Source organism: Typopeltis vanoorti, chromosome 3, assembly GCF_054136105.1.
Source record: "Typopeltis vanoorti isolate ZY-2024b chromosome 3, IOZ_Tvanoo_1.0, whole genome shotgun sequence".
NCBI classification, from domain to species: Eukaryota; Metazoa; Arthropoda; class Arachnida; order Uropygi; family Thelyphonidae; genus Typopeltis; species Typopeltis vanoorti.
The window spans coordinates 177,029,132-177,041,602 of record NC_143551.1 but is presented as its reverse complement, the minus strand read 5'-3'; the positions used below and the strand labels follow the sequence as shown (position 1 = coordinate 177,041,602).

Sequence of the window (12,471 nt, the reverse complement as noted above, 5' to 3'; positions counted from 1 at the left end):
TTTTAAGGAGGAATACACGAGATCAACCTGTCGATCGCAGAGCGATCGACAGGTTGAACACCCCTGCTCTATTCTTTGTTTATTCAGGTCTCTGATGTTACATTTATGAGGATGAAATACAATGATGAATTGATCATTGAATGCCTCAATTACATTCTCTTCAGCATTCAGCAGAGAATGTAGTTGAGGTATTCAATTTAATGAATGAAAAATGTCTCATTTTTCATTCATTAAACCATTTTCCCATAAATCATTCTTTCTTCTATTTCCATATATTGAAAGAACTCCAGGATTCTTCGTGCCTGATTGACTCAACACACATACTGTACATTCTGAGTTCCCTCCCTTCTTGATCTGCTCTTTGTACTCCTCATGCAACTGATTAATTCCATTATTCATCTTGTACTATCTCCACAATGTTTCCTCTTCAGATTGTATGCTTAATGTCTTTATTCATCCATTTTATACCTAACTGATTTATCATTATATTGCTGTTATTAATTAGTGCTTAAATCAGTGCCCAAGTAGCACATCATTTTTTACTTTACTTCTCATTCCATGCTATACTACTAAGCTTTCATAATCGCCAACCTTGGAGATCTATGTACGAGGGGAAAGTCAGTAAGTTACAGATGGTTATAAAAAATAAGTGAAATATGCATATCCCATCACTTAGAACAGTGCTTAAGACTTGGTGATTGAGTCCTATTGCCTTATTGGTATGGGCAAGGTCAGAGTCATAAAGTGATGTTGGATTCTGTCCAGGGTTCCTGTAGCTGTGTAAGGCCTCACATTGTAATACTGAAGGAATATCCCTCTTGTCAGTAGGCCTGGGACATTTTCAGCAAATTGCATCCCGAAGCTCTGTGGATTCCAAAAGACTATAAGCATAAGCTTTCCTGGTGATGGCATAACTTTGAACTTCTTACCTGTCAGTGAAGCATGCTTTGATTTCAGTTGGTAGTCATGAACACATGATTCATCTGAAGTAACAATCCTGTTTACCATGTCTTCTCTCTCTGTAATGCAGATAACAATGAGATATTGCAAAGCCAGACTCTTTTGGCTCTATTTGTGCTGAGAGTGGTTCAGTTCTTTGAGCCCCTGCCATGCACACTTTCCAAAAATTTAAACAATTGTGTATTATGCTATAGGCTAGACCAATGGTTCCCAAACTTATTTGGCTTACAGTCTCCTTTTCCAAAAAAAAAAATTTATTCAGCACCCCCCCACACACCCACCCTGGAAACTATTTTCTAAGACCTGACCAGCCCTACCTCATACATATAAAAGAAAATCATGTGAAAATCGGATCAGGTGTTTTCATTTCAGCAATATCTTTAAATTGTTGATAGAAATCACAGTGGAGAGCCTTCAAGTGCTGATAATAACTGAGTACGTTTTCATCACATTTTTCCACTGTTGATAGATTTGGAAACTGGCTGAATTCTCCTCATCCTAAGTTTTGTTTGTACAGGACAAGTTTTGACACAAATGCAGAAATAACAGCTTTTGTTTTTATTAAATTCAGCTCATCTCCTTGGAGCTGAGATTTGTTTCATTAAATTTGTTAAACAAGTCTGTCAGATAAGCTATGTCACTTTTGAAATTAATCAAGTTGGCTCGTAAAGAATCATCTCTATTTTCTAAAAACTGTAACACTGAGTCAGAGTTTATAAAATCGATTCAAACAGGCACCCTATGTTAGCCAACGAACTTTTGTATGGAGCAGCAAGCGATTGAATTCTTCATTTTTTCAATATAAAGTTGTCTAAACAATCTGTCATTCAATGAATGACTTTTGATTTTGTTGACTGCTGTAATTACATAATGTAAAGAGCTGTGTAGGCGATCACTCAGGTATTTGGCAATTAAATGTTGATGATGAATCGCACAGTGTACAGTGAATACATTTGGCACCGCCTCTTTGAAATATGCAATAAAACTGTGATAGTACCCTACCATCACTGGAGCACCATCAGTAGCAACTGACACGATATTATTCAGAGGGATTTCTTTTTCTTTAAAAACCTTTTCCAATGCATGAAATATCAATTAGCAATCAGTGAGGAAATGTAAGAGGCACGCAATCCATCATCTGGTTTGGATGCTGCTGAAAACATACCTGCCAATGTTGGTTGTTTCAAAAATTTTTCTTTAAGTGCTTGAAAATACGATAAATCTTTATTTTTTTTATTCAGCATGAACTTTTGTGAAATGTTCTTCTAGTCTTTGAAGGCTTCATAGATTCATTTGAAAAAAACTTTTTGGCAAATCAGGCACATAGGTAATGTTTTGTTTGTAGGCTACTGAATAAAGTGGTGTTACATTTACAAAATTGCTAGAATGCAATTTCTCACGTACCTAAACCAAATTATTTTTATAAGAAAAGGTTTAAAAATACTCACGTGAAACCTGCTCTTTGATTGGAACAACAATAATTTGCTTTGTGTGTAATTCATGTAATCCATATTATGACTTGTTCACTGTATAATACTATAAATACATGAGATGTATGAAATCAGTTTTAGATTGTTTCTGAATTGTGGGACAAGCAGTTAGGAATTTGATGTAGTGCATAAAAATTTTAGTGAATATTCGATACCTAGTAGGTAGGTATCGAATATGCACTAAACTTTTTTTATGAATATTCGATACCTAATAAGTAAGGTATCGAATATGCACTAAACTTTTTTTATGAACTACATCAAATTCCTAACTGCTTGTCCCACAATTCAGAAACAATCTAAAACTGATTTCATACATCTCACATATTTATAGTATTATACAGTGAACAAGTCATAACATGTACATGTTCCTGCCACTGCATACTGGACTTGTAAAATCCCAATCACTTCAAAGTGCACGCCCACCAACACTTTGCTTGTTAAGATCAGTCGTCCGACTTCAACGTCGATTGACTATAACTTGTATTTTGTACATTTCCTTGGAAAAATAAAGCAACCGTTATGACCTTTACTTACGTTATACAACAGTTATATCATCAAATTTTTGATAAATTTTTTTCAGCACATAATGTTTGTCCTTTGTCACTGCCCCCTCCTTTTGCTCATGAGGCTGCAACCCCCCCCTCCCCCACCCAGATTGTTCCAGCACCCCCAAGGGGGCAGTATCACCTACTTTGGGAACTACTGGGTTAGATCATTAGAACATCCTATTGCACACTCCTTGCAAAGGACATTAATAAAGAAGTATATGCTGTTCATAGCAAGAAATGTTTGTCACATTCAGCATGTCATAACTGGGTCCAGAAATTTTTGCAAGAATGTTTGACACTTCAAAATGAAGAGTGATCTGGTTGCCCTGTTGAGATTGCAACAGGCAAAACAGATAATCTGTTCCACCAGTCTCATAGTTGCTTCTGTTGCAATCTCAACAGTCAACCAGATCACTCTTTAAGCATACAAAAATTGGGAACTACTACATTCAACAAAAAATTCTCACTGTGAACAGCATATGTCTCTTTATGAATGTTCTTTGCAGGAAGTCCTTTTACCCACAAATGCACAACAGCACACTGTTCAGCAATTGTACGCTCTTCGAGCACACCTTTTAGACTGCTACATATACTGTCATCATCTTAGGATGTGTTGCTACCTAGCAATGTATATTAAAAACCTTTCACTTCCAATTCATTTCTTCTTCTTTTGTTTGCAACATACTTACTGACGTGCTATATCCATTCCTCGGAAATCTTCATGATTGTCTGCTATCAAGGTAATCACCTCATGGTCTCTCTCACTCTCTCTTACTGGAGAGAGCGAGATGTAGCACCCCATTCACAGTCATATCTTCTGATATGATCTAAGACACACTTGATCCTCATGTTTCCTCATGAAAAAGAAATTCGTTTTCCTTATTATCACATATTATCTCATCACAGTCTTAATTACTGTAATTAAAATCACCCATAGTGATTACATTTCTCTTATTCACTAAGTCAATTTACCCATACATTCCATTATCACTGTTCATATTCCTTGACATATCGTAGCATCCAACTTCCAATTCATTTCTTCTTCTTTTGTTTGCAACATACTTACTGACGTGCTATATCCATTCCTCGGAAATCTTCATGATTGTCTGCTATCAAGGTAATCACCTCATGGTCTCTCTCACTCTCTCTTACTGGAGAGAGCGAGATGTAGCACCCCATTCACAGTCATATCTTCTGATATGATCTAAGACACACTTGATCCTCATGTTTCCTCCATTACCTAATGCCTTAGATATTTGTCCTTCAAGAAATTCGTTTTCCTTATTATCACATATTATCTCATCACAGTCTTAATTACTGTAATTAAAATCACCCATAGTGATTACATTTCTCTTATTCACTAAGTCAATTTACCCATACATTCCATTATCACTGTTCATATTCCTTGACATATCGTAGCATCCAACTAAATATCTCTTTTCTTCAACATCCACCTCACACCATACTTCTGCAAAAGCACTGCCTCTATTTCCCCCCGCCCTTACGTCAATCCTGTGCAGGCATAATTCCCCTGCTGTTGTCAATAGTGCTCTTCCTTCTTGCCATGCTCAATCTCCATGATTAAACATCATACTCCCTTTGTTTCTGTCCCTTCCTATCAGATTATCATTCCTCATACTAACATGTTTCACTTATTAGAACTTAGTCAAGTCAGATATATCTATCAAACTCACCATCCCTCAGAGAAATATGGCATTATTAAATACTTTCTTTCCAGAGCTTATCTTATCAGTTTTTTATCTGATCTACTTCAAAAAGAAATTTCTACAGCTAAAGAAACTGCCATTCTCAACAGTTACAATCCCAAAATGTTAATGAAGATTATTATTATTATTACTATTATTACAGGCAACTCCAGGGAGTCATTGGACTCATCGAGGGAGGCCCCAAATCATATTCATCACAACTATTTGACATTCATACAGTATCTATCATACCTCGCCTTAAACTCGTTCACTGTCACAGCATCCACCACAGACGCAGGGAACGCATTCCACTCATTCACTACTCTAAAAGTAAAGAACCCAGCTCTAACACCTTTACTAACCACACTTTTGCCCAGTTTCCATGGATGTCCCCTAGTCCTCCCACAACCAGCCCTGTTTTCAAAAATATCTTCTGAATTAATTTTATAGAAACCCTTCAGTAATTTGAATGTCTCAATCATATCTCCCCTCCTCCGCCTATCAACCAATTTTTGCAACCCACAAATCCTCAACCTGTTCTCATACGGTTCATTCCACAGACCTGCTATCATCTTGGTCACTTGCCTCTGGATCCTCTCCACCTCCTCCCTATCAAGAAGAAACCTAGGTGACCAAATCTGAGCACAGTAGTCTAGATGGGGTCTTATCAAGGCTCGATACAGAGGAACAATAACCTGCTTGTCTCTGCTTGTCATCGTATTCTTCAGCAACCAAGTGATTTGATGAGCTGTTTTGGTCACTTTTGCAATGTGTCCCCTAAATTTCAATTCCTTATCTACCAACACTCCTAAATCTCGTGCCTCATCAATTTCCTGGAGCACGGTTCCACCAATGCAGTAAACTGCCGCCAATCTTTTCACCCCAAAATGCATAACCTTACATTTTGCCACATTAAACTGACATCCATTCTCCTTAGCCCAGACCTCCAATCTATCCAAATCATCCTGCAAAATTTTGACGTCATCTGCATTCACTATTGCCCTACCCAACTTCGCATCATCCGCAAACAAATGAACTGTTCCTCTCAGATCATTTCCTATATCATTTATGAACAAATTAAACAGCAGTGGTCCAAGAACAGATCCTTGTGGCACACCACTAGTCACAGGCCGTCTTGTGGACTCTACTCCTGAGTAAACCACTCTCTGATATCTCTCCATCAACCACCCTCCTATCCATCTCACCAACCCTATGTCCATTCCCATATGCTGCAATTTACTGATTAGAATTCCATGTGGAATCCTGTCAAAGGCCTTGGCAAGGTCCAGTAGAATCACCGTAAACCCATTACCCTTATCCAGTTCAGCCGTTACTGTGTTATAATACGTGAGCAAGTTACTGAGGCATGACCTACCCTTCACAAAACCATGCTGTCCCCGATACAGTATCCCATTTTCTTCTATCCAATCTTGTATTTTCCTCTTGACTATTTTCTCTAAGACCTTGACAATGATTCCTGATATGCTAATCGGTCAGTAATTTACTACAGCAGTCTTGGAACCACCTTTATGCAGTGGAACTATTTTCCCCTCTTTCCACCCGCGCGGGACTAACCCAGACCCGAGACTCAAATTAAACAAAATGGTCAAGGGTACTGACAATTCTTTAGCTGCTTCTCGTACAACACGAGCTGGTATACCATCCAATCCCACAGATGTATTGACATTGAGGTTATGCAATAGACTACTCACCTCCACTTCATTAACCACAATTCCCGTATAATCTACTGGTTTATTCGTTTCTGCAATGTCACCACCTGGATGATATACTTTTGCAAAGTGCTCACTCAGTAACTCAACTATCTCAACTGATTCAGTTACCTCCCTACCATCGGCATTCTTTAAAATCAATCTGCCATGTACATTTTTCCTTTTACTTGCTACATATCTAAAAAACTGTTTAGGATTCTCTTTAGCCTGCATGGCCAATGTTCTTTCGTAATCCTTTTTTGCTTTTCTTACCACACTCGTCACCCTTCTGGCCTGTGCTTTATACCGTTCATGTGCCTGCCGGTCACCCTTCTCCTTAAATTCCCTCCATAGTTGTTTCTTTTTTTGCAACTCAAGCTTAATGGTGTTATTTATCCATTTAACCCCTACTTGATTTATTATTCGGACTCTAGGTATACAGTCAGCCATTGCTTCATGCAAGCACTTCTTAACTACCTCCGTGCACTATCAACTTCTAGTCCTTGCAGTTGTACATGCCATGGCACTGAACCAATCAAACTCCTAAGCTTGTCATACTTTCCAGTCCGCTAATTCCACATGTACCCTGTCTTAATTGAAAATTCTACACCTTTAGCCACCTCCCAAGTTAAGAACCTATGATCACTCTCACCGATTGGTGGCAATGTGGTCATATTTGTTACAGCCAAATCCTCAGATGTAATTACTAGGTCAAGCACTCTCTGACCCCTAGTATTTTCCATTACATGCTGTCGCAGATAGTTATCCCTTAATAACCGCATAAAATCCAGTTCCTTCCTCCCGTGTGTCCTCTCCTCACTCCAATCAATGCGACCATAGTTGAAATCTCCCATAATAATCACCCTCCTTCCACCCATTTCTTCTATTTGCTTGTGCATACTGTCACCACCATCTTTTCCATCACCTGGTCTATAGCAGCACCCAATTGTATATTTAGTTCTGCTAGCCACAATATCACACCAAATGGCCTCAAATGTGCACTTTTCTCTATCCTGCAATTCAACTTCTATTCTCCTTGGCTGGAGCTCATCAGCTATCATCAACAATACTCCTCCCCCCATTTTATTCTCTCTGTCATTCCTGAACACACTATACCCATCACATTCAATCCCACTAGTTATATCATCTACAGTCAGCCATGTTTCACTAATACCTATAACCTGTGGTCTGGAAGTGCCAACCATGGCCAAAAACTCTTCCTTCTTGTTCCTAATACTCCTAGTATTAGTGTACATGAATTTAAGACCCCCATTAGCCCCAACCCTACCTTGATGCCTTATATTAACTATCCCACTCAGATTTGTTGTCCTTATTTGCTCTGGCATATTATATTCATTCTTACATTCAACTGCCTCCATAAGGACTGTATCTCTACTCCCCCCCCCCCCCCCCCACTTAACAAATCTAGTTTCCCTGAATTTGCACATCCACTACATTCAGCAACACTTTCTCAAGTCTTCTTACACCGTAACCATTCAAATGCAAGCCATCCATCTTATATAGATCCTTTCGCCCATCAAACTCACTCCACCCATCCACAAATTCCACACCACTCGTCATACATAACCCACGCATAAAGTCATTTGCAATTATAGCCCTCCTTTTAAACATTTCACTGTCATATCGTGGCAAAAGACTAATCATTCTAACTCTCTCACTCTTTTCTTTTGCTACCTCAAACAATTCATTCAGGTCTTCTATCATTTCCATTTTATCTCCTTTCAAATCATTCGTACCTGCCACAACAATCATTTCTTTCACTCTTTCCTTTTGCTCTCTAATAGACGCAGTTACGTCCTTTATGGTCGCACCAGGTTGGTACGATTTTGTCAAATCCTCTACTAACACACCTCGTACTAACGAGTCTCCATACAGCACTCTATCCTTCATTTTGTTCATGTTCACATTCATACGTCTATTTTTCCTGTCATACCTTTTATTATTGGTTGGTTCATTCAGTCTACTTTTGTTCATGCACTCTAGCTGCTGTTTTGCTCTTTCTATCGCACTATTCAACAACGCGATCTCACTCAATGCATCTATCTCATCTTTTTTGTTCTCTGAGAAACCATTTATACTATCATTCACACTCTCACAATTTTCATGTACAACCTTGCCGTTTCCTGTCATATCCCTGTTTCCTTCATTCTGAAGGTTGACAAAAATATCACACTCACGATCCGAAATACACTTCAATTCCGCATTCTCCCTACATTTTCTACACACATTCAATCCTTTATTATCATCTAACCACGCTCCGACCGCACTCCGCAAAGCGTACATTTCACAGCTAGTACACTGACTCATTTCTTTTATGCTACCGTTCTTTGATAACGATGGCGAACCTTCATTACTGGCCGCCATTTTCCTTCGCACAGGTGCCATTATTATCTGTGACATGTTTTGTCAAATTATACCCTAATCTTTAATAATTATTCAATTAATAAATAAGAGGAAAAAAAGTACAAACATCAGAACATTTAAGTACTAAATATAATTAAATAAAATGAAATATAACTAAATACAGTAACTTAGCTTCGTTTTGTCTTCCACCGTTACGCGTTCGATTCCGACGGTACCAAAATATATTATATCGCGACAGCAACTAACTTCCAAAAAACAACCACTGAAGTACACTCGTATTCAGAGAAGCATTATAAACCATTTTTTCTCCACCCTTTGTTAGAAGACAAGACTCGCACAGGATCACCATCCCATACATGAAAGGCATTTCAGAGCACATTTCTTGTATGAAGTGTAATAAAGAAGTTTAATATTTCTACAACTTTCAAACCTATAAATTCAATTAGCCTATGATATCTCCAAAAGCTAAAATTCCATCTCCACTAGCTACTTGGAGTCTGTTCATTCTTGTGTAACTGCAAGTTAATCTACTTTTGGATAAACAGGCCAAAGTGTTTCTATACACATTTTTGAACCTTAGTCCTATATTACTTCCAAGAAATGGAACAAATCAGGTCTACTTAGATGTTCCCATATATATGAGCATCCCTTTAAAGAAAGGTGTGAAGTATTTCTGCATTGCCCAAATCTCAACCTTAATGATGGACTTTCCATGCCAAAAATCTGGAAAATTATTAAGAACTGTATTGTTTTTAATTATATATATTTTTACTAAATATATGAAAAGCCAAAGACTTCAATCGACATAACTTATTTAAGTTAAGGGATATTACATCCCATATTATTTCTTAGCCGAATAAGAAACTCAGAGTTTCATGCTGAATATAGAAACTATATGAAGTTCGATTATTCCAATTCGGTGGAATCGCCGAACTTCATATAGTTTCTATATTCGGCATGAAACTCTTTGAGTTTCTTATTCGGCTAAGAAATAATATGGGATGTAATATCCCTTAACTTAAATATATATTTTTATTACATGTACACATACACCTTTTTTTTTTTTAAATCACATGCATGCACACATTAGTTGATCCTAATGGTATTGGCTTTTGCATAGTGAATGCAATAATAATTCAGCGTTTCTGTATTTTTAGAAAATAAAATTTAGTAGACTCAGTGTACACCAAATAACTGGTAATTAATACTGGCAGCATAGAGATATATAAGTAATATGAACTGTAGTATCTCATCCATTCCATTCCCTCTGGCTGGTTACTTTACCACTCCTCTGGTTAAATGCTCGTAGATAGTCAGGCCAGAAAACTAGCATATATACCTCTCTATTAGACTTGTAAGGAGCGTTAATAAAACCAAACTGTGGAATAGTTTGGAGATCAAAATTTAGGTATGTAGATGTCAATATCTGAAGTTTCAATGATTTGTTTATTGCAAGGTTTGTCAGAGTTGGAGTGGAATGATACTGTTATCAGAATAACAGTGAATTGGATTTGCATTCAAATTTAAGGTTTTTGATATATTATAGAAAGAAGAGAGCAAGTAAAAGAGCAGAGCTGCAATAGCCACCATCCCATATAATGCTTGTCCAAAGAGAAAGCTGTAACCTAGTTAACTTACTGTATGATGCGAGCTTCTTAAAGCCTTTGTGCCAAATCCAACAAAATACCATCATAAATATTAAGAACAACCATGATTTCCCCAACTTTTCTGTATCGATTTTCCAAAGGTGGGTAACATAAGCAAAAAGATACCCTGTCGTTTAACACTGACAGAATGTATACTAGTGATCCTTTATTAGTTGGGAAGTTTCTTCATATCAGAGAAGAAGTTAGTTGATTCTCTCTCTCTCTGTTTATAATTAATATTTTACAAATTAAAGAATGACACTTTTTGATACCTTTAATGGGACATGCACTTGAGATTATTGAAGTAAATTTACTTACACATGTTGCAAAAAATTATATAGAATTTTATTTAAAAACTCCAGTATATTTCATCCAATGTTACATTGAATTCATCAGGGAGATAAACTGTTAACTACATTTAAAAAATGAATCGTCATAATTCATGCACGTATTAGCTTGTGTCTCAGTTGCAGCTGTAGTTAATGATATTATACTATTAGAATTCAAAGCAACAATTATAAGTTGCATAGATTAAAAAAAAAAATTATTGAACAGTTAATAAGGATCACTTCCGAAAACTTTGTTTGAACTTGAGCCAATCAGACTGCATGTTGATATCCAAGTTTTGGGAAGTGATCACTATTAACTGTTCATTTTTTTTTTTTTTTTTTTTTTTCTACATTCCTTTTTACAATAGTTTCTTTTAACTCTAATAGTGTAACATGTACTTCAGCTGTGACAGAGACATGAGCTAATATGCACATGAATTATGACTCATTATTGTGATTCATCTTTTGAATATACTTAATGGTCTTTCTCCCTGACAAAGTCCAAGTAATGGACTTTGTCAGGGAGAAAGGATGAAATATATTGGAGTTTTCAAATAAAATTCTACATAATTATATATAAGTAAAGTGGATATTAGATCCAACATTATTTCAAAGCCGAATGTAGAAACTATGAAAGTTTCATAAAAATAAGTTGACCAGAGAGCTTTTCTGGTCAACTTATTTTTACGAATCTTTCACAGTTTCTACATTCGGCTTTGAAAAAATAGTGCTGGATCTAATGTTCACTTCCTTCAGTTCTAACTGCTGACTTACAACTCAAATACAGACTAAGTATTGCTTGATATAATGCCCCATTGACACCATATAACTGTAGCGTATTGAATAGTTTCTCTCCTGGAAAAGGCATATGACAAGGTACCAAGAGAAGCTACAATTATATGGTGTCAATGGGGCGGGCATTATATCAAGCAATACTTAGTCTGTATTTGAGTTGTAAGTCAGCAGTTAGAATTGAAGGAAGTACAGGAAGATGGTTTAATGTTAAATCTGGTGTGAGACAAGGATGTACATTATCCCCCTCTGTTATTCATTATCTATATGGATCACATTATAGAGGAAAGTGGTATTAAACATGATATCAAAATTGGAGATGTTAATGTTAGCTCTTTGCTTTATGCAGATGATGTTATTCTTCTAAATAAATCCTCTACAAGTCTGCAAGATTCCCTGACTAAATTGAATAACTGTTGTAATAGATATAGTATGAAGGTCAGCAATAAAGACAATGAAAATAGGCAGAATCGTTAAAAATGTCAACTGCGTTGTGAGTGGAGAACCAGTGGAACAAGTAAAACATTTCAGCTACTTAGGCACGATTTTTACTGAAGATGGTAAATTAAATATGGAAATAGACAACAGAATCAACAAAGCTGGTATGGTAGTAAGTCAATTAAATAAATTCATATGGAATAAGAGAGAAATTAGTCGGACACTAAATTAGCTATACAAGACTGTTCAAACCAATTTTAACTTATGGATCTGAGAGCTGCGTCAGAAGTAAAACACTTGACCAAAGACTAGAGACCGCAAATATGAGAGTGCTGAGAAAGATTATAGGCGTGAGCATATGGCATCGATGGCAATATGTTATTAAAAACGAGGATATTAGGAAAGAACTTGATATTGTCGGCATCCAGTAATGTGTTAGCAGAGCTAATCTCAGGTGGTATGGTCACT

General features: G+C 36.8%; 1 protein-coding gene across 5 annotated transcripts in view; it reads left to right on the top strand.

Moving 5' to 3' along the window:
- Positions 1-12,471, top strand: part of LOC150108767 (tetratricopeptide repeat protein 33-like) — a 110,129-nt gene that overhangs the window by 44,922 nt on the left and 52,736 nt on the right. The window lies entirely within an intron of this gene.